General features: G+C 32.5%; 1 protein-coding gene and 1 long non-coding RNA gene across 2 annotated transcripts in view; both read left to right on the plus strand.

Moving 5' to 3' along the window:
* LOC149486570 (uncharacterized) overlaps positions 1-22,585 on the plus strand; it is a 75,849-nt gene that overhangs the window by 47,523 nt on the left and 5,741 nt on the right. The window lies entirely within an intron of this gene.
* LOC149486571 (uncharacterized) lies at positions 122-1,842 on the plus strand. Its single transcript, XR_016315963.1, has 2 exons — positions 122-987; positions 1,622-1,842. It is a non-coding gene; the product is annotated as an uncharacterized LOC149486571 (long non-coding RNA).

A 22,585-nucleotide genomic window follows, 5' to 3' on the forward strand; every position in this document is an offset into this window, starting at 1 on the left:
TTTATTACTAGTATACGGAAAAGATTTAATTGCACCTGACACTATCCAACCTAATTTGGTGTTTTGAAGGAAAGGACCACTTTTCAGGCGCATTTTTCCTTCAGTTATTAATTCCCAAAATAAATCCGCACCGATCAGTAAATCAATAGGTTGACTTTCGTAAAAATTGGGATCAGCTAACAATAAATTGTGAGGAATATTAAATTGATTTAAATTAACCGTGGTTGTAGGCAATTTTGATGTAATTTGGGGCAAAATCAAACATTGAAAACGGGCAGTGAAGCTCCCGTCGCGCGATTTAATTTCAATGTTACAAGATTGCGAACATTGCGTAATAGAATTACCTACACCGTGAATATGTTGAGTGGACTGTAATATTCGTATATTTAATTTATTTGCAAATGATTGCGTTATAAAGGATCGCTCGCTTCCGCTATCTAGAACTGCGCGTGCGCAATAATACTCACCCGATTCATTATATACTTCAACTATCGCCGTAGACAATATGACAATTTGTTGCGAAGAATTGTCATCCTTTGTATGCATAACGGTTTGTGCGTGATTATTACATTGAAGTTGCATGTGTGCGTTATCTACTGAAACCACTGAAACGGGATGCGTATTAGTAAGCGAGGGGTGCTCGTACGTAGTTAACGTCACTGTATTTTGTTTAATTGGTGATAATTTAATTGCATCACAAAGTAAACTATTGTGCTTTTGTTCACACTTTCTACACGGACCAAAAAGACAAGTATCAACTAAATGACCTGGGCGCATACAATTAATGCATAAGTTTTTATCATTTATGAAATTAACCCTATGTTGCGGAGATAAGTCGAGAAACTTCTGGCATGAATACAGCTGATGCCTTTCGCTACATAGCAAACATGACTTGTAATGGCTGCGCGACTTATTGGATTGCGATTTAGATTGTTTGTTATCCGAAACTATGTTGCAATGAATTTTGGATGATGAATTTTTATTTTGGTAAGTAGAAAATTTATTTGAGTTATTTGAAATACTAGGTTTACTGTGATTTACGGATAGTGTAGTTAATAAATCGGCTTTTTCTTTAATAAATTCTAATAAATCGTTTAGTTTAATAATTTTGTCCTTATGTAATTTATAAAATGTGTTTTTAAATTGTTCCCACTCGCGTTCAGTGGTAGGATCTAACTTTGAAACTACGATATAAATAATCAAAGTGTCCCAGTATTCCGTGGGTTCTCCTAAGATTTTAAGAATACGTAAATTTTTTAAAACTGTATCAATTAAATTGTGTAATTGAATAGCCGATTCTCTTGAGACGTTTTGAAGTGAAAATATTGCTTTAATGTGACTTTGCACTATCAATCGCGTGTTATTAAAACGGTGTAATAAAAGCTCCCATGCAACCAGATAATTTTCGGATGAAAATTCAACGTTTTCTATAACGATTTTGGCATCGCCTTTTAAACTCGCCTTTAAATAATGGAATTTTTGAACCGGTGGTATTGTTTTCGAATTGTGAATTAAGGATGAAAACGTGTCGCGAAATTCTACCCAGTGTTCATGTGAACCGTCAAAGCTAGGTACAGAAATAGTCGGTAATTTTACTGAATCGTTATTAAAATTGTTACAGGTCGTATGGTCGTGCGCTAAGGAACAGTCAATGGATTTATTAGATCTATCCTCGGAATTATCTGGGTTTACCATGCAGTCCAGCATCGCCAGGACAACATAATATTCCCTCTCAAACTCTACGCGTGATTCTATGAGTTTATCCGTTTCTGACTCCGGGACAAGATCTTCGATTTTACTTTGTACTTGGTTGAAATCGTTCATTAAACTTTGTGCACCTGGTATACGTAATTTTAGTTCTGCCCTTTGATGTGTATCAAGATCTACGTTTTCAAAAGACGAAACATATTTCTTAAAATTCGTTAACCTACATTTGATTAACCCCCTTTTTTTCCTCAAATCCTTAAGCTCCTTTTGCTCAGAAAGAGACATAATGACTGAAGTAAAAAGCTACAAGTACTTACGTGCCACGTGAAGCAGATTCTTCGGTTGCGTAAAAGCACGTGAGGAGGCAAGCAACACCAAAAGCTCTGGAATATACAAAGCACAGTATTACTCAGATGAAGCTTTACAGGGTTGGATAAATTAGCTGGCCGTCTTACCAAACTGCACTGTAATTTTGCGACTTCCTTGCCGATTGCGTCTCCAAAATCCAGGATGTGATCCGGTGTCGAAGGTCCAGAAAATGTTGACGACGAAAGAAGAAGACAATTAAACTTGCGCGTATAAAGTTTATTGATTAAAATTACAGAATGCGTTTGGTAGATTAATTTTTAGTGAGGGAGTGTCCTGCTCAGCGGTTGCGTGGCGAGTCGAAGTAGTAGAGGACAGTGGGGTCAATCCGCGGCCAATCGCACGGCGCCGCGACGTGACGACGCGATGACGCAGTCGCAACGCTCCGTTCCGCACGATTTTGTTGCGGCAACAGATATGTAATATGTTATAATCACATCGTTAAAAGCGTAGTTTCGACCAATGAGTACTTTTCGCGAAAGCATTATGTAAATAGTGATAAAATACGTCATGTTATTGTTACATCAGCAATCATCCGGCAAGCATAGTAATTATTCGAAGAAATTGTTATTAATATTTTTAGTGGCATAGTTAAATTGACAAAAACTACATGTTGATAATGAATACATATCTATTACTATTTACTAATAGAACTCAGGGCTACATATAAATTAAAATGCGCTTCAGTACAGTTAACCATAGTGCATTGTTATATTTTAATAACATGATTATATTTCACACGACTAATTTACTTTAAGTTTACGCTTCTAACGTCCAATATTTAATATCTACTTATTAAAATATATGAGGCGTACCTATTAATTAGGTATAATACCACAAAAATATGTTTCTTTAGGCATCGCTAAAATGAGTGAGTCAAAATAAAATAAACTGAAAATATAATAAAATTCCACCTGTTCCCGGAAAATTGTTAAAAGTTTCACAGGGATACAAAAATCGTGCTCGGATAGTTCGAAGTTTCGTTGAAAATTCGGGAATCATATTGTATAAGTATTTCCGACGGGATGCCAAGCGAAATAACTCCAGAGAATGATAAAATAAGCTTTTAAATTGCTGTAACTTTTATAATCAAGTGTCGCCACAGATGTCATAAAACCTTTTGATGCGAGAGTTCAAAGTGTACCTATTACATTATTTCCCCTTGTTTTTATTGATGGAATAAAAAATAGGTGAAGATACATAGATATGCATAATATAAAAAAATATATGCGTGTACTAAAGTACACACGTAAGAAGTGAAACTTCTTTATGACCTTAAAAATGTCGAGTATGGCGTAACGCAAAAATGTCACGCGTACGGTGTAACGCAAAAATGTCACGCGTACGGCGTAACGCAAAAATGTTACACTAAATTTTTGTCCAACCCCGATAAAGAAGTTTCACTTCAATAACATAACAAAATGTAATAATGATGTTTTTAATTGCTTCAAAAGTAACACTTACGTTGTATAATATAATTATGTAATATCTACTATTTACAAATTATAGTAAAAACCAAATTTCGTTTTGATGCCGTGAAAGTTAAATATACAAACATTACAAATGCTCTTACAAATACATATTTGTTGTAACATATTCTGGCTTTACTGTCACAAATGTAATACTGACGACCTGTTTTCGCCTCGCTTCAGTTAAACACAAGAAAAAGTCATAAAATGTGACTATAGTAATTGGAGATCATTCTTTGTATGAATTCTATTCTATTCCGGATTTATTCGAATATGTATAGAATATGTACCTCTAGAGATGCACGATTTTAGTTGTATTTCTAAACATTGCATAAAAATTTATGCAGTTCTTTTGGCATGATGTAATTAACATCATGCCAAAAATAATGCCATGCCATTCCATTAACATAAATTCCGGTTTTATTTTTATATCGTTCATCATATTCGGACTTATGAATACAGTACATTTCAATTTCCTATAGTAGAACTTAGAAGTCATTTCAGGTCACATGTTAATACAATAGGATTCGAGAAACGTGTGCTTTTTACGATACTTTATACTAATGCAAGGTCGCTACGTTCCCACGGAGTTTATAACTTGCTCAGTACTTTTAGAGCAGTGGACCACGAGGTACCTACGATTATTGCTTACATGACCTTATGCATATGACACTGCTATTTAATAGTTATCGCACGTAATTATAAGTGATTTGTCATAATCAAAGGTAATTTTATATCGCGATTGTTATATAAGACGTTATTCATGTTATTATTTTTCATATGCGGATTGCGGAAGTAAGTCGTCGTAATACTTTGTGTATGACAATTTGTTACATTTTAATGCCTAAACCGCTGAATATACTTCATATACTTACTCCTAGCACAGATAATATTATACTATTCTAGTACTCCTTAAAATATATAGAACCTTGTAAGTTATTTAGGGCGTAGGGCGGCGCTTTTGAAAACAAGCGAAGTGTACGCAAAAGGAGCTTCGGGGGCAAAGCTTGCTTGTATGCAATAATATCTGTTGGTTGTTAATTAACCCCTAAAAATACGTTGTTTGTCCGAAAGGCTTATTTCAATATAATATTAACTATTAAGATGTTATTCACATGAACATAAAACCTTTCTGGCTTTAATTGTTACGTAGCAGTAAATTTCTTTCATTTCCCTGTTTGTCTTGTGGTTACTGTGGTTCGATGTGTGGTGAAAATAAATGAATGAACAGACTTGGATGGAATATCACCAGCTCCATAATGTAATAAACTATAAAAAGATTTAAGACTTCTTGTTACATATTTATTTATTTTATTTTCGATAGAAATCTATTTCAATTCAACACCAAAATACATTTGCCGCCAATCTTGGCAATACGATAAAATGTCCCGAAGCTAGCAAAGATTAAACTGAAGATCTGTGGTAAACTTAAATAAGTTTTTGGTTATCGTCAGAAACAACGACGAACTGCGAAATAAGTGTTTCGTCTGTTTTGGCAAGAAATATAAATGTGTGTTTTGAGGCCATAATATGTTACATAAATAGAATAAACTGTCTAGTTCTTAATGTATTGCATTTTATTTCATATAATTCATATTAAGTGTAATTACACCGTGAAAAGGATGCAAGTAAATTTCATCAAAATGTTGAAGAATAATTGCTTTTTAAATACCTTAAACGTAAACATTTAAAAAAATGCCCTTTAATATATGATAAGGAACGAAATGTAAAGGGTAGGCTTACGTCCAGTAGAGGAGTCTTGAAAGGCTGGAACGACGATGACGATAAGGGACGTATTATTTTTATATCGTAATTTCATTCGAGGACATTAAAATTTATCTCATGTTTACTTTCCAGCTGATGGAACAACACGAGTAGGTACGTCTATGAGTCCTTTTATTATTCATCAAAGATTCATAAACCGGAAACATAAAAAATCAACAACAAATGCCCACTAAAGCGGAAAATATAGAAAAAATCATTTTCTGTTCACTGAACATATTTCCAACAAAAGGTAATAACGTTATTTGGTTGAACAAAAAAACAAAAAGATAATAATTGACAGTAATATAGACGGCCGAAAAAGTTTCAAGATCACTGCCAATGTTAATTGTTGTATCCCACGACGGAGGTCACGATGAATATTGAGTTCTTTACAAGGTAAAACAAGTCATCCGTATAAACATTTTCAGGCTCTCGTAATTCTGGTCATAATCGCCATTATTCGAATGTATAAGTCTACTTTGAATGAATGTAAAGCAGATGCTTTATATTCTTTCAAAGTAAACTTTTGTGATAATCTTGTAGATTTATAATACCTTTTATTTTGCCAGTGTCCTTGTGCATTATCATTTATCACACAAGGAATAAAGGTAACTGTGTTATTATTTAATAGCTCATATCGCCAATTTGTGTGGTTTAATTCTTCTGTCTTTATAAAAATAGACTTCCCTATAAGAAGTACCAGCGAAAACTCCAGTCTAGATTAAATATATCAACTGATTAATATTGCAATATAAGGTATACCTTCAGCAACATTACACTAATATATTACAATAGCTGAAGCATATTACAATCTACCTATAGACTTACAAATTAATTGCTATGTATTCGTCGATCTAAATACTTCAAAATATTCGATTACAATGCTAACATGCGAAGGTATTTCGATGTACACGCTAACGTACCACATGCTAATGCACCTTGAACCACATTAGAATCAGGCATGTAATGTTAAGGTTGTAATTGAACGGTTACGGTACAAAGTAAAATAATCCTTGATATTATGATGAGATAAGGGTCTAAATGCTTTGAACGTTTTATGATAAAATGGTGTCTATTACAATACTTATCCAGCCCGACTGGTTGGTATAAATGAACCCGGATGAATGTTTTTATCCTTTGTACATTTTAATAGTTATATTGTTGAAGCTTTTTCTGAACGAAAGAGTAAAAACTGCATTACTTATTTTGATCTACATTCTAATGATAATTCTATAATGCAAAAGGTGGATAACCTTTAGAAGAATAAATTTGGCTAGGGTAGTGACTAGTGTTATTTTATCGAAACAGTACGTTGATTATTAAAATTTAAAACCATCATAAAGATGTAACTTTTGCCATATCGGGAAACAGCTCATGGGTTTCGTAATTCACTAAGAGTGTATTTAACTATTTATTTATAAAGATAGGGTCGTATCATCCGTTGGGAAGTGGCGGCCCCAATCCACACCATGACAGCGACTGTCAGGATGTCATGCTCCAACGACCCACAAGCAAGGTTGTTTTTTTCCCGGCTATCGGTTCAATGGATTATTGTTATACAATTATAATCGAACGCTTTGTACTCATTACGATGGTCAATTACTGTAAGTGGCTTGTCTATTACGCGTAAATGATATTTGAAAATTATTTTGCTGCACGATCTTTTTTGTTGCGTAGGAATCATTTTATAAATAGTGGTCTGATTTTTTGTTAACACCATCTAAATAACAATATGTAAGTACATCGTTTAATAAGAATGTCTCTCTTAGACTTAAAATACAAAAACAGTAAAATACAATAAAAATCTTCTGATAGGTACTTTTAATAAGATTTAATAATAGGTTTTAATAATTACTTGTTTTTTTGAAATCTTTAAAAAATGCGAGTTGAATAAGACACTTCTTGTTTAATGAGGATAATCATTTGTTTTAGATACGCTTTCTGCCGCTATTCATTTACTCCTATTACAATCTAGATATTCGATTACACGCAAAACTATGTAATAACAGTAGTTGTACATATGAGATAATAATGTTGGCGTAAATGGATGTATTTATATGCAAATTCAAGCACTCGATTTTAGCGAATATTATAGGTATAATTAATAATGTAAAGTGTAAACTGACGTCTTATTCCGTCTCATATGTTTCTAAATGTATCACGCCTCGTTACTGTTCTTTATTGTTGTAATAAGTAATTTAATGATGCATAGGTATTTGGATGTAGTGTTCTGAGTGAGATTCTTATGTGGTATGCGTAGTTATAGTTTAGTCTCTAAATGACATATTTTTTAATATTCTCTTTCTTATTGAAATTTCAATCAGTTTGCATTTCATTTCTTGAAACATTTATTACACCTTATTGCATTAAATAATACCTTCACAGCATAATAGTCCGGGATACATCGCCCATTTTTGCAAGTGATTACTATCAAGCTAATTTTTCGTGAGTAGCTTTATTTTGATGAGATGCCCAATAATTTCATGTACGAAAATCTCGATTGTGGTAGCTACCAGAGGAAACAAGGATAAAATATTTTGATTTGATGGTTCTCAAATATTAATTACTAACTGAATCTTTTTTTTTGTTCAATCTCAAGATAATTATCTAAATTATTCGAAAAAATATTTGTCCTACAAAATCTATGGTTTGATCAAAGAGTCCCCCTTTCCAATGTGTATCGATAACGAAGTCATCATAAATGATTACTAACCAGCTGATTTTTTTATTTTCACTTATTTAATACTTATATAATTCAACAGACATATTGTCCTACAAATTGCGTAATAAATATTTGAGAACCGTCAAATCAAAATTTTTTTATCCTTGTTACCTCTGTAAGCTACCACAATCGAGAGTTTCGTACATGAAATTATTGGGCATCTCATCAAAATAAAGCTACTCACGAAAAATTAGCTTGATAGTAATCACTTGCAAAAATGGGCGATGTATCCCGGACTATAATTGCTAATGAGAAGTAAGAATTTGCAAGTAGGTTGTATAGACACATTAAGAGAGGAATAAAGTTTTCAATCTTTATTGACATTAATGAACTTATCGCATCAATATTCTGCGAACAAATTTCAACACCATATTTCGTAAATAATCCACCAGCTCACCATTAGCGAACGTTGTAAATGACTAATAGTAATTAAAGTCTGTACAATAATAATTAACGTAGTATATAATCCAGGGATTAAAGCCGGAGCCCTGAGCCACCACAGGCGGAGCGTCAATACCTTCTGGATGATTAATAGCACCACGATAATCCCCTGGGCCGAGTTGGCTACTTTTTTCACTAAAGCCCCAATTGCTTGCAAAGGTATTATACATGCTACGCTTTTAGCCTCAATGGAGCTTTGTTCCTATAAAATGGGCACTTATTTATAAGCTGTTAATGCTTTGTTCTGGTAAATATAATAAACTTTTCATTATGTGTTACGTGATGTATTCAATGTTCTTATTATGTGTACATTCTGTTACTTTTAGTGGTGAATATTGCAATACTTAAGTATACCTATTTTTTATAAGATTCATATTATGGATGGATTGAATGGCTGAAAAGTGACGTAATTTGATTAGACTGTGTGTGTTATACGCGTGTAAATATAATATATACTGTTTATTAAATAAAATATGCATGAATTAACAATTCGAGAAACCTTAGCAAGAGATAATATGATTAATAAAGACAGTGACGACGGGGATTACCGTCAAAATTTGTAAGGAAAATTTTTCATCACGCCGCGAGCGCTATGTCAAATTGGATTGGGCGAATATCCGAACGGGCAACGTCGCATCGCCTCCATCACTTAAATAAAATTACTAGAACCGCATTTCAGGTAAAATTCGTACGTAACGTGACCTGAATTTGAAATAATGTAAGTGCACGATTAAAGAGTTTGTCGCTAATGGAGCTTAGAACGGATCGCGTTGTTGTTTGAGTGTTTAAATTTTATCTGAAAACTGTCAGGATGTAACCTATAGGAGATATCGTGTCTATGGGTTTTGTATGATTGATTTATTATGTTGCTTATAAGTTCAAACGTTTAGTATCCATAAAAAAAATATTAACGCAAGAGTAATTTCTGTTATACTGCAAATTTCTTTTATAAACAACGTTATAATGTAGGTAGGTTTTTAAAATGATCGCTAATTGCTTAAAAGGACAAATGTCCAACCACAAAGTCTGAATATAAATCCCAAACTTACCTTGAAATGTAAACATAATGCATGTTAATATGTAATATACCTTGACATGTTTCATACATTTAATGCGCCTCTAATCTAAAACATCTAGGGCAGCTTCAATCAAGCAAAACGATGCAAGTAGGCAACATTTTAAATGGACGACCCTGAAAACAGTACTTAACTATTATTATGAAAATTGTGTCGTATGAAATAGAAAATTTTGCAGTTGAGCTGGCTTTAAAAGTCTTAATGAATTGCTTCAAAAATATTTGCAAAATGGAATTTGGTTCACTACACCTTATTATTATGTATTTGTTTATTTATTTTTTGCTCCTTGGTCTGGTTATAAATTACTTAAAATCAACAATTGTGACATAGTTCTATGAATATTTTTCTGAGCCAACAATGAAAGTGTAAATTAGTACCTACTGATATGAAATGAAAAATTTTTAGAACAATTTGTATTTGTTTGCACTGTATAATTGGTTAAAATATACGGCTTATTAAATATGTCTAGCGCCTGTGGTTTTATATATGTAATTGTTTGATAAACTTTATACGACAGTTTTATTACAATGTTACAAGGGAAAATAGGTTCATATACAAGCGACTCGGTCTCGCTTCATTTCGGTTTCATAGAAGAAATGTAAATGTTATATATTTTATAACTTTTAGAAAAGTATAAATGTCGAGATCTAACTCTTTATAATCCCTATGAAATGTGCATTATTTTCTTTAAATGCAATCAATACTACATTATATTTTTATTTATGTTTATGAATTGTAAATGGGATTAGTAAACTAAATGGCAATGACAAAACTAAAGTATAAAAACAAAAACACAATTTTACAAACTAAAGGCCATTCAGTCTTATTGCTAAATCAACCGAATGGATGAACCTACGGACAAAAATGCTCAAATTATATTTTTCAAAGAGAGTACTTTAACCTAAAAATACAAAAGTATAATCAAATTTAAATTGCTCTCTCTCGTGTGTTTAAAACTCCACTTTCAAACAAATTAATTCAGCACAATTCTTTTAAACCGACCACGAGCGAAAACGTTTAAATAACGCTCAAAGTTTATTATTAAAGAGACATTGTAAAGAATATTTACCAGTTCCAAGCCATCTGGTTAGTTCAATTCGTCAGCTGTTGACAAAAAATACCAAAATCTCAATGAAAAGGAGTCCTCGGGATGCGGTCGAACAAAACATGGTGTGTCCTTTTTTGTAGCGGCTACGGATTTTTCTACCTGGCAAGACAAATAGATGGTCCGTCCAGCCGTCCTATATCATCGATTTGAAAGTAAATAGAAATACGGATCGTAGGAAACCGGTGATAAAGGATATTTTGCACAAACATTTTGTTAAGATAAGAATAATTTATTAGTTGTACATTTGCACAATGCAATGTATCTATACACAATATTCAAATACCCATTTATTCTTTTTAACTTTATTGAATGAGGTTGAGAATTTATAAATAATTTGGAAAATCCAAAAGTGCACGCCTCATAATTTTTTTTTTAATAAATATTTATTAATTATTATTTTATGTATTTTTTTATGTATATGGTGTAAATAAAGAATATATATAGATATACTAAAATTATGGAGAACAGTGGATATTTTTTTTTGTTTATTTAATAACAATTAAACCACATCGAATCAGACCCTGAAAAATGAAAGGGTTCTATTCCTGAGCATAGGTACTCAAGCGTAAGAGAAAAAAAAAGACTCGATTAGTAAAGTATTTCGGTCGCTATCGTGTTAACAAGAAAAAGGATCCGCACATACAGACACACGGACGTCCAAGACAGAACTTTTTTAAACTGTTTTTTAACTAGTTTAAATAACAAAAATGACATCAAAAATATCATGAACGTTAAAAATAGTGTTTTTTCTTAATATGTGTGTGTATGTATTATCTTACAAGTGCAATGTATGATACATAAAGACATTTTAAGTTTGAAAAATCAGCTCCGTCACGCTGGAACCCGCTTTAAAAAAAACCTTACTTTTTTTCAGCCTATTTTACCTACAAACGATGCTAATAAATGTAGTATAGGTCAATTTTTTGTAGTCTTATTAGTTACTTAGAAAACATCATTGATATCGTTCGAAGTAAAAAATATAAATAATAGCGTGTTGATTAGTTTTGGAATGGGTTCCAAATTGATTGTAGTTTATTGTAGTGGCAAGAAAATTTTTTATTTGCGTTGTTTCATCTCAAATTATTGCAAGAAGGTCACAATAACGAGATTTAAAAAAATAAATAACACTTGTTCAAAAACTACAAACGATGCCAATAAATGTAGTATAGGTCAATTTTTTGTAGTCTTATTAGTTACTTAGAAAACATCATTGATATCGTTCGAAGTAAAAAATATAAATAATAGCGTGTTGATTAGTTTTGGAATGGGTTCCAAATTGATTGTAGTTTATTGTAGTGGCAAGAAAATTCTTTATTTGCGTTGTTTTATCTCAAATTATTGCAAGAAGGTCACAATAACAAGATTTTAAAAAATAAATAACACTTGTTCAAAAACTACAAACGATGCCAATAAATGTAGTATAGGTCAATTTTTTGTAGTCTTATTAGTTACTTAGAAAACATCATTGATATCGTTCGAAGTAAAAAATATAAATAATAGCGTGTTGATTAGTTTTGGAATGGGTTCCAAATTGATTGTAGTTTATTGTAGTGGCAAGAAAATTCTTTATTTGCGTTGTTTTATCTCAAATTATTGCAAGAAGGTCACAATAACAAGATTAAAAAAAATAAATTACACTTGTTCAAAAACTACAGACGATGCCAATAAATGTAGTATAGGTCAATTTTTTGTAGTCTTATTAGTTACTTAGAAAACATCATTGATATCGTTCGAAGTAAAAAATATAAATAATAGCGTGTTGATTAGTTTTGGAATGGGTTCCAAATTGATTGTAGTTTATTGTAGTGGCAAGAAAATTTTTTATTTGCGTTGTTTCATCTCAAATTATTGCAAGAAGGTCACAATAACGAGATTTTAAAAAATAAATAACACTTGTTCAAAAACTACAAACAATGTAGTTGATTGTAGCTAAACTCATATGTTTGTAGTGGCTGCTGAACCCCTGTAAGCAATAAAAAACAAAAAATTTAGTGTTCAATAAGTTAATATATTCAAAACAATTATGAGCCTTGGATTTCGTGTCGTTTGTAGTTTTAGAAAAAAAAATATTCATGCTCATACATACATCTTCGCACACGTGCGTGTTTGTGTATGCGTGTGGGAGTTTCGTAATTTAGTGTACATTAAATTGCACATGATATATGTTAAAAAAAAAAAAGAGTTGGATATCTTTAATGTTCAGTAGTTTGCTGTTCAATGTTACAAAGTCACTTAATAATCCGAAACTGCTGAGACGACAAAAGTAATTAAAATGAAATAATGGATAAATTCCATCAGCTTTTTGAAGACTGAAAATTGGTTCATCGAAAGCCTTATACTGCGTTTATAGTGATTCAAGAGCAAAAAAATATTTCTTTTTTATTTATTTTTATCTACAAACGATGCTGATGAATGTAGTATAGGTCTTCTTGCAATAATTTGAGATGAAACAACGCAAATAAAAAATTTTCTTGCCACTACAATAAACTACAATCAATTTGGAACCCATTCCAAAACTAATCAACACGCTATTATTTATATTTTTTACTTCGAACGATATCAATGATGTTTTCTAAGTAACTAATAAGACTACAAAAAATTGACCTATACTACATTTATTGGCATCGTTTGTAGTTTTTGAACAAGTGTTATTTATTTTTTTAAATCTCGTTATTGTGACCTTCTTGCAATAATTTGAGATGAAACAACGCAAATAAAAAATTTTCTTGCCACTACAATAAACTACAATCAATTTGGAACCCATTCCAAAACTAATCAACACGCTATTATTTATATTTTTTACTTCGAACGATATCAATGATGTTTTCTAAGTAACTAATAAGACTACAAAAAATTGACCTATACTACATTTATTGGCATCGTTTGTAGTTTTTGAACAAGTGTTATTTATTTTTTTTAATCTTGTTATTGTGACCTTCTTGCAATAATTTGAGATAAAACTACGCAAATAAAGAATTTTCTTGCCACTACAATAAACTACAATCAATTTGGAACCCATTCCAAAACTAATCAACACGCTATTATTTATATTTTTTACTTCGAACGATATCAATGATGTTTTCTAAGTAACTAATAAGACTACAAAAAATTGACCTATACTACATTTATTAGCATCGTTTGTAGTTTTTGAACAAGTGTTATTTATTTTTTAAAATCTTGTTATTGTGACCTTCTTGCAATAATTTGAGATAAAACAACGCAAATAAAGAATTTTCTTGCCACTACAATAAACTACAATCAATTTGGAACCCATTCCAAAACTAATCAACACGCTATTATTTATATTTTTTACTTCGAACGATATCAATGATGTTTTCTAAGTAACTAATAAGACTACAAAAAATTGACCTATACTACATTTATTGGCATCGTTTGTAGTTTTTGAACAAGTGTTATTTATTTTTTAAAATCTTGTTATTGTGACCTTCTTGCAATAATTTGAGATAAAACAACGCAAATAAAGAATTTTCTTGCCACTACAATAAACTACAATCAATTTGGAACCCATTCCAAAACTAATCAACACGCTATTATTTATATTTTTTACTTCGAACGATATCAATGATGTTTTCTAAGTAACTAATAAGACTACAAAAAATTGACCTATACTACATTTATTGGCATCGTTTGTAGTTTTTGAACAAGTGTTATTTATTTTTTTAAATCTTGTTATTGTGACCTTCTTGCAATAATTTGAGATAAAACAACGCAAATAAAGAATTTTCTTGCCACTACAATAAACTACAATCAATTTGGAACCCATTCCAAAACTAATCAACACCCTATTATTTATATTTTTTACTTCGAACGATATCAATGATGTTTTCTAAGTAACTAATAAGACTACAAAAAATTGACCTATACTACATTTATTAGCATCGTTTGTAGGTAAAATAGGCTGAAAAAAAGTAAGGTTTTTTTTAAAGCGGGTTCCAGCGTGACGGAGCTTGAAAAATCAGATGTTTTGCGCGAAGTGACAGTAGTACCCACCTCAACGCTTCGCTTATGAGGCGTGCAATAACAGATATAACTACTTTTTTTATATCATTGTCATTCTAAACTTTGCTTAAATGCATTTTTATATATTTGAATATATTTAAGGCCATTATAATACCAAGGGTATTGATAAATGGGATTTCAATTAATTTACCTATCAAAGACTTCAAATACATCACCAAGCTCACAATACATACCAGCTCAAAATATCAAAAGAATAAAAGATAAAGTAAATATGTAATATTGTAAACCGTGCCGTCGATAATCACGCAAAATGTAAATGTTTGTTATTATCTGTTTATCTTATGGCGAAATGTAAACAATAAACATCCTGTGATTGTGTACAAACTCACATCACAAGGTAGAAGAGAGAAAACAGACACACTCTTGTAAGTGCATAATTTCACAAACTAAGTTAATTTATATTACGAAAATAGATAAAAATAATGAAATTGCATTTAATAATGTACCTTCATGTTGAAGTACTCAGTACAGATCAATTAATCTGAATTGATGTTACAAAAATTTTTAATTGTTTCATAGCCTTTATTATATTTAACACAGACTGGATAAATATCGCACATTTCTAATAGTAATTTGCGATAAGTTGTTACAATTAATATTTTAACAACAGTTTCTTGGTTTTGTTAGCTTTTCATTTATTGAAACAAACAAACTTGCACAAGGCATTGCACAAGAGTTATAAAACAATTGTGTAGTGATTTGTGGTAAATCAACCTGACTTTACCGCATTGACCCAAAATACTTTTTCCAGTATAGGCTGATACCGTAGGAACTAAGCTAGATTTACTGGCTTTCCGTTTTCCTGGCAATGTTTTGCTATTCGGGCTTGATTAAGTAGTCCGTGTTAGCATTATGTAGGCAAATGTAACTATAAAGTGGTTAAAGCTTATGCTAATGGTAGCATTGAGGTCAGTTTTCTGTATGTTTGTATTAGGACCAAAAATCTATTGAACAAATTACATACAAAAACTCCCTTACATTCGCTATGGTACCTAATTTTTAAGACAATAGTACACACACAGTAGGATTTTTAGTAATGTTATTATTTTGCATTCCAAATAACAAAAGCTGTACATGTGTTTCGACACCGATCTCCCTCCATGTATAAGTGTAAAAGACGAAAATTACAAGTTTTGACACATGTCACGCGCCAAATACCCTGTCATAGGATTTCGACGGGATTAAAATTCGCAACGCTTTGTGATTTAGCAATATGTTTTTAGCTTTGTACAAAAAAAAGTCATGTTTCATTTTGTACAGCTTTATCGAGCTTCAGAATTATTTATTTTGAAATAAATACTACGATGTTATTCGGTGTACCGAACATTTCGTTTCAATAGTCGATTTCGCATCGTCTACAAATAACTATTGTTTGTGGGCGGACATTTGAATGCATTGTGTTAATATAGTTTGTACTCTCTCTCACCAAGAAACGAGTTCCTAATTAGGTAACCATCTTCAGTACACTAAATACATCTCTACTGATACGTGTGTGATTGTTACTCATTTATTTTAACGTACAAAAGTTTTTTTTTCTAATTATACCTACATCAATCTAATGTAAAATATTATTAAGGAAACTATTCGTCAACCGTATAAGTTGTTGTAAAGGGTTTGTTGTTTAGTTTCGAAAATAAATTGAAAATGCGAAGAGCGTAGCCTATAAACCAGCGTATTGATTACTTTGAGATTGTATCTCTGTATTTTGTGATTCTACCAACGTTTTATTGATTGTCGCCCTCATGTGTCCAAATGCGTGTCGTATGCTCATGCCATTCGTCTGCGAGGCCGTGTCTCTAAGCTATCATTTTTCACGCCCTAATCCGAACAGGGCCCGTCAAAGGGAGCGCTTATCGCGGATCTCAATTTATTTCCTCCGGTTTCCAACGTGATATTGTCATAGCCTTGTCATCGCACGGTCCTACATTTTCAGCGTGTTTACTGGATGTTTGCGTCAATACCATGCGAACGGCACGATGTATAATTGAGAGATTTGCACTAAAGCTTTATTTAGCAGTGTTTTTTATTTTCCTCGTCTTCTTTAATTTCCCTACATTGCCTTTTACAGGTCCTCTTTGCAAATATAGATACAATATAACATAATGAAAAATTTAATTTAAAAAATTTAAAGAATGATGTAAGAAAAATTGCATGCATACTTTGATTCCTTTTGTGTTTAATATAGAATATAGATTCTTTTCTAAGCACATTATATTTATGTAAATAATAGTGCATAATGCCATTATCTACATCCCATATGCAACGGTACACCAGCTCATCCGTCGTCATGTAATAGGTAGTTGAAATATTATACATACTTGCATAAACGATTCGCTAATACGTATGTAATCTATGTAGGAAGAGGAAGCATAAGATCACGACCAAGATGGATCAATGCTCGCTTGGTTCACATGCGTGCACTCACTATTAGTGACGATTCATTCTGACTTGGCTTCAGATGAAAATGAGCATAATAGACAAGCAATCTTTCAACTAATATCTGTGTACAGAGAAAGGTGATGATTACGTGTTGAAATCGCTTGACAGAGCTTTTCACAATATAATGTCGTTGCACCTGAGCCATTATGACTAGAGTGTGAATGGTGGTACATTAACTATTTACTTTCGAATATAGTTTCTTATTATATTATGTAGCAATATATATGTAGGTAGCAAGAAACGAGTTAATTATTAGAGTTTTTTTATAATTCAATAAAATAGATCTGCGAGAAGTAGGTAGTTGTAAAGTAAGAAAACATATTCTTATTATCAACAGGTACATTATTATCTACAGTAAGCTAATACAAAATAGCAGTAGTGAACCCTTCGTAGATACTGAACGTTCGTTATTGCCCGGTGGTGCGTGTAAGGTATTTTCGTTTAAATTTGACATTTATCGGAGAACAAGTAAAATACTCTATTTTGTGGTAACGAAACGGGAATATATATTATATCATATAATAATAATCTCTTACCAGATTATAATATTATCTTATGTTTTAATAGCTAATACAGATCGCTGAAGCGAACCGTGCATAATATTTGTGCGGAAAATCTGACACAGTAAGCCCGAAAGCAAAGAGCAAGTACGTTTTCCACCCTAACAAACTCTAGGGTGTAATTAGAGTGAAAACACGGTACTCGCTGCTCTCACTGGCGACACGTTAGCTCTCGTGAGATCTAATAAGGGAGCCTATAAAGCTAACGCCAGCTTAACGTTGTTGCTCTGAATGATACTAAAGTTATAAGTGATCCCTTTTACTCTTTTAGAGTTAGAGTTGCCACTTTCACTGTGGCCTTTATGAATAATACAGTTGAAGGAGGATTTATGCTAAGTCTTTCTGTTACAGTTGACCCGAAATTTTGTGGGTAATTTGTAACAGGATGGTGGTTCTACAGGGGTCTTAACTCTTAGTACGCAATGACAAAAAGAAAAATGATGCTCAGAACGCTGATGATAAAATATTATAGTATCTTCACCGTGTGTGACGCGCTTAGGCGTGTAGCTAATGTCATTATTCATTAATATGATTTTATTTAGGGCCGGCGCCCACTGCCGGCACGGCACGGCATGGCACGGCAGAGCATCCCGCGGCGTGCAATGGCATCCCGCGGCATGCCGTGGCATCCTGCTAAAAGCCCCACTAATGCTGCATAAGTTTCAACCTTATTTCAACTAGCTAGCAATCATAATTCCTCGACCCCAAAGCAAGACACGTCATGCCGCCGCATCCTGCGGCGTGCCGCGTCATGCTGCAGCATCCTGCGATACGTCGCGGCATCGTGGCATCGAAATAAAGTAACTTGAATTCTAAACTGATTGAAATAAGATTCAAAATAACTTCATTAGTAATAAAATCCTCTGCCCTGCCATGCCACGCCGTGCCGGCAGTGGGCGCCGGCCCTTAATTATATTTTAAATGAGCGTGTTCGATTATAATTACAATTACGCCGTTTACTTTCTATCGTGATTGGGTACAATTTATTTACGTCATGTTTCAAGTCGCATGTAAGATCTAATATTTTATGTTTTACTATCTACTAAGAAACAGCACTACTAAAGTGTAATTTGATTTAATATTTTTATCTTCATAGGCCAATAGTTCCTCACAGTTCAAATAGTTCTATTCGTATAAGTTACTGTCATGTTACTGTCAATTGAATGAGAGAATTAACGCTAAAGGCACAATTTACATTTGATTCAAATAGGAACATAATACGTATACAAGATACATTTTATTCATACGTGAATAAAATATTTCAATTTCTATTTACATCTCCGAGAGAAATGTTTACAACTTTTTCAGACATGAGAGAATTTATGTAAATGATGTTTCCGAATGAAATTGATACGTTATACGGAAAGGTTGCCTTGTAAATATAAATTTTATGAAAATCGCTGCATTAAAATGAATTTTCGTGCGATGGAATGTTGAATATTTATATATATGTATTATAATATGATCGTGTATTTCTTCGTATTGGTACTATGGTCGATGAAGCGTGGGCCTTAAAAAAGGGTCGGATCAGAGATGGGATTAAGCTGAGAAATTGATCTTTTTGCGGCACGCATTACACTGCCGTACAATAGGCAATAAACTATAGGATAATTAGTTTCCTTTCTTTCAATATCATTTTGTTCGTAAACAATACTTAAGTAGAACAAGTATCTCGTGAGAACATTTTCATAAACATACTTTTCTATCGGACTTCTATCTTTTGTATTGCCTTTATGTGTACACTAGACTTCAGTCAGTACTTACCATCTTGTTTATGATACCTACTTACTGTTTTTTTTTCTCGTAGTGATTTATGATATATATTTATTACACTAATTGCACAATGACGATTTGAAACTAAATAATGGAATCATTTCAAGTTTTAATCAGCATTTATTTCATAAGTTTTACTTTAATACATTAATTATTATTTGACGCTCATTATGAATGTTGTTATTTATGCAGTAATTAAGTGACATCAACAGTGGCTATTAGATTGTCAATTTAATTTCATAATAATACATGCATAATATAATGTGGGTACTATAAATAAGATAATTAACCTTCAGGCCCTTATTAATGACATAAATTTCACGCCCTAAAGCTATTCCACGATATGGGTTAATATAAACACAACATATTCAGAGGTCCATAGTATGAGGTTCTCTCCGCAATGTTAGTTAAGTATTAAATCTTCACGAAATTGAGATATTTGCATATTTATAACCTGTCTTATTAAGAAAACTTTGGTTCGTAATATATCTTGGATTTTGTCCAAATTCTCGCAAGTAAGTATCTACGATTAACATAGCACATTATAAGTATTTTCTTAATGTTTGTGTAGGATTGTGCAATTAGACCAAAGAGTTGAATAAACTATCTATACACAACCATCACTACATAGTATAAACGAAAGTCGCTTTCCCTGTCCCTATGTCCCTATGTCCCTATGTCCCTTTGTACGCTTAAATCTTTGAAACTACGCAATGGATTTTGATGCGGTTTTTTTTAATAGATAGAGTGATTCAAGAGGAAGGTTTATATGTATAATAAGATCCATTAAGTAGTGGAGAAGTACAGTTATTTTTGAGGTTTCTAATGTGATGTCGTAAAAAATTACATTTATTCCGCTTACATTGCAAACGCAGGCTGAACCCTACGAGTTTTATCAAAATAATGTACTAAGTATTATACACATTGAAAAGGTCTACAGAAAAGTCCGCGATGGTATATGTCTATCTCTTATGGATAACCCACAATAACTTTTTTTTGTCATTTACTTTTTACGACAAATAATGGCAAATTTTCGAAGTGATTTTAACCAATACAGCATTAATCCTTAACCAATTAAATACCATGGATACATTGTTCATTTAATATAGATCCATATGGCCCTTTACACCGTATGATTTAAGTGAATATTTTCGAAGATATTACAGATTTAAAAATTGCGGGACGTAGCGTTTGCGGCCGCCCGGCTATGTAGGTATTTTATACCCGTGCGATGCCGGAGCGGGCCGCTATATTTTTATACCTATACAACGTTCACAATTATTTTTCTGTAGTGTATTTAGTATCAGCACGGAAAGTATCAGCATTGCACCCGTGCGAAGCCGGGGCGGGTCGCTAGTAAACCAATAAATTACAATATTTCTAACCACATTCACTTAGGAGATGAAAATTGTTGTGTGTGATTCACATACAATAATTTAATTTAATTACTAAATTGGTACATCGCGTGTTCAAATACATTAATTGCCCATATGTTACATTGAACGCGATACGTGTGACGCCGCGTCTGACTGTAAAGAAAAAAATGACGTGATACGTAGTAAAACTAAATTAAAAAATATTAGTAAACTAAAGAATTGTAATTGATTTTCTTATATAAATACGAAACATTGTAATATCGTACGATAATTCTGAAAGCTTAATGAAGTTTCTAAAGCCTAAATAATGAGGTTCCCGCTCGAGCCTCAAAGTGAGTTGTGAAGGCGTACTATGACTGGACGAATTAAAAAACAGAGGAGAGAAGAGCCCGCAAACGAAATGAATGTTATTGTAGGAACGGTCATTTATCAAAATGTCCGACGTTCATCCGACTCCATGCCGCCACGCTCCATACGAAACTAAACCCAGAAGATTAACTAGACGTTTTAAGCCTTTGTGTGTATTTCATCTTTGTTTAAATTTACTATTCACTCTGTTTAAAGATGGGACATATTGATTTAAAGGGGCAATGATTTCGTTCTTATTTTATAACCTTTATCATGTTGATTAGATTGTCCTTCATATCAACTATACAAGTAACAAACGTGTCGTATGTGAGGAGCTTAAGCTTATGTAGCACATTGTGCTATACATGGGCGATTAAAATTGTAAGAACCCTCATCCTTTATATCTAATGATGTAGGTCAGTGAACTTGCGCGCACTCATCCGCATATCCGGCCAATATTGGCGCTGCACCATATGGTTGGCGAGTCTAATGTTTTATAAACAATATTCCAGTTAGTTAAAATCCAATGCAAATTTAATTAAGTGCAATTGAAAAAATAAAATTACTTTTGGTCGAAAATGTTAAAACATTGTAAACTGAAATAAAAACAAAGCTAATGTCACGGAACAGGGGAAGCCCATTAGCGTTGTAAAAAGCAGACGAATGAGCGTGGCAGGACTTTTAATTGGCTACGAATTGCAAGATTTCAAAAATGTACAAAGGATAAATCATAACTGGCGCTCAGTTTTTCGTTTTAGTAGGATGTTTCATAGCGGAAGGTACAGGTACTACATTTAGATTAATCTCCTATTTTCTCTTTTTGCATTTTTATTTAAGCCCGGTCCCTTTTTTGTCTTTTACGTCTGATGCTACCTATTTTAGCACCAGACAGTCAACGGTCGAATTACGAATTAAACTCATTTGCATTAGGCTTTTGGGTTTTCGAACTGAAGTTTAAAATGTGAAAAAATATAAAAGAGTCGGTATTATGTCAATGTGCTTGATTTATTTCTATGCTTAACGTTTAGACCGGACTCTCAGTGGAGTTTCGTTTGCAAAAATCGCGGACCTAAATCTGACTTCTGATATATATTGTATAGATCCCAGACATCCTATAGACAGATGTTGCCAACCAGTTTTGTGGTCCCCCTGCCCGCACCCCGGTAATTAAATATGGCATACAAAGAAAAAAATAAAAATTTCCAAAACATGCCGTGTGAGGTATCAAATGAAAGAGCTTATTGAGTAGATCACGAATATATAGCATACTATATACATTTCTTACACTTTCTCTAAGATTTTTTAGAAAATTTACGAAAATGGTCCATTTTTGAGTTAACTTTAAACCACTATAGATTGAAAACTCATGAATATATTTTTTAAATTATTATTTTA

Source organism: Colias philodice, chromosome 8 (genome assembly GCF_061535455.1).
Source record: "Colias philodice isolate Cphi_HAF_F1 chromosome 8, ilColPhil1 Martin Lab GWU primary, whole genome shotgun sequence".
In the NCBI taxonomy this organism is placed as follows: domain Eukaryota; kingdom Metazoa; phylum Arthropoda; class Insecta; order Lepidoptera; family Pieridae; genus Colias; species Colias philodice.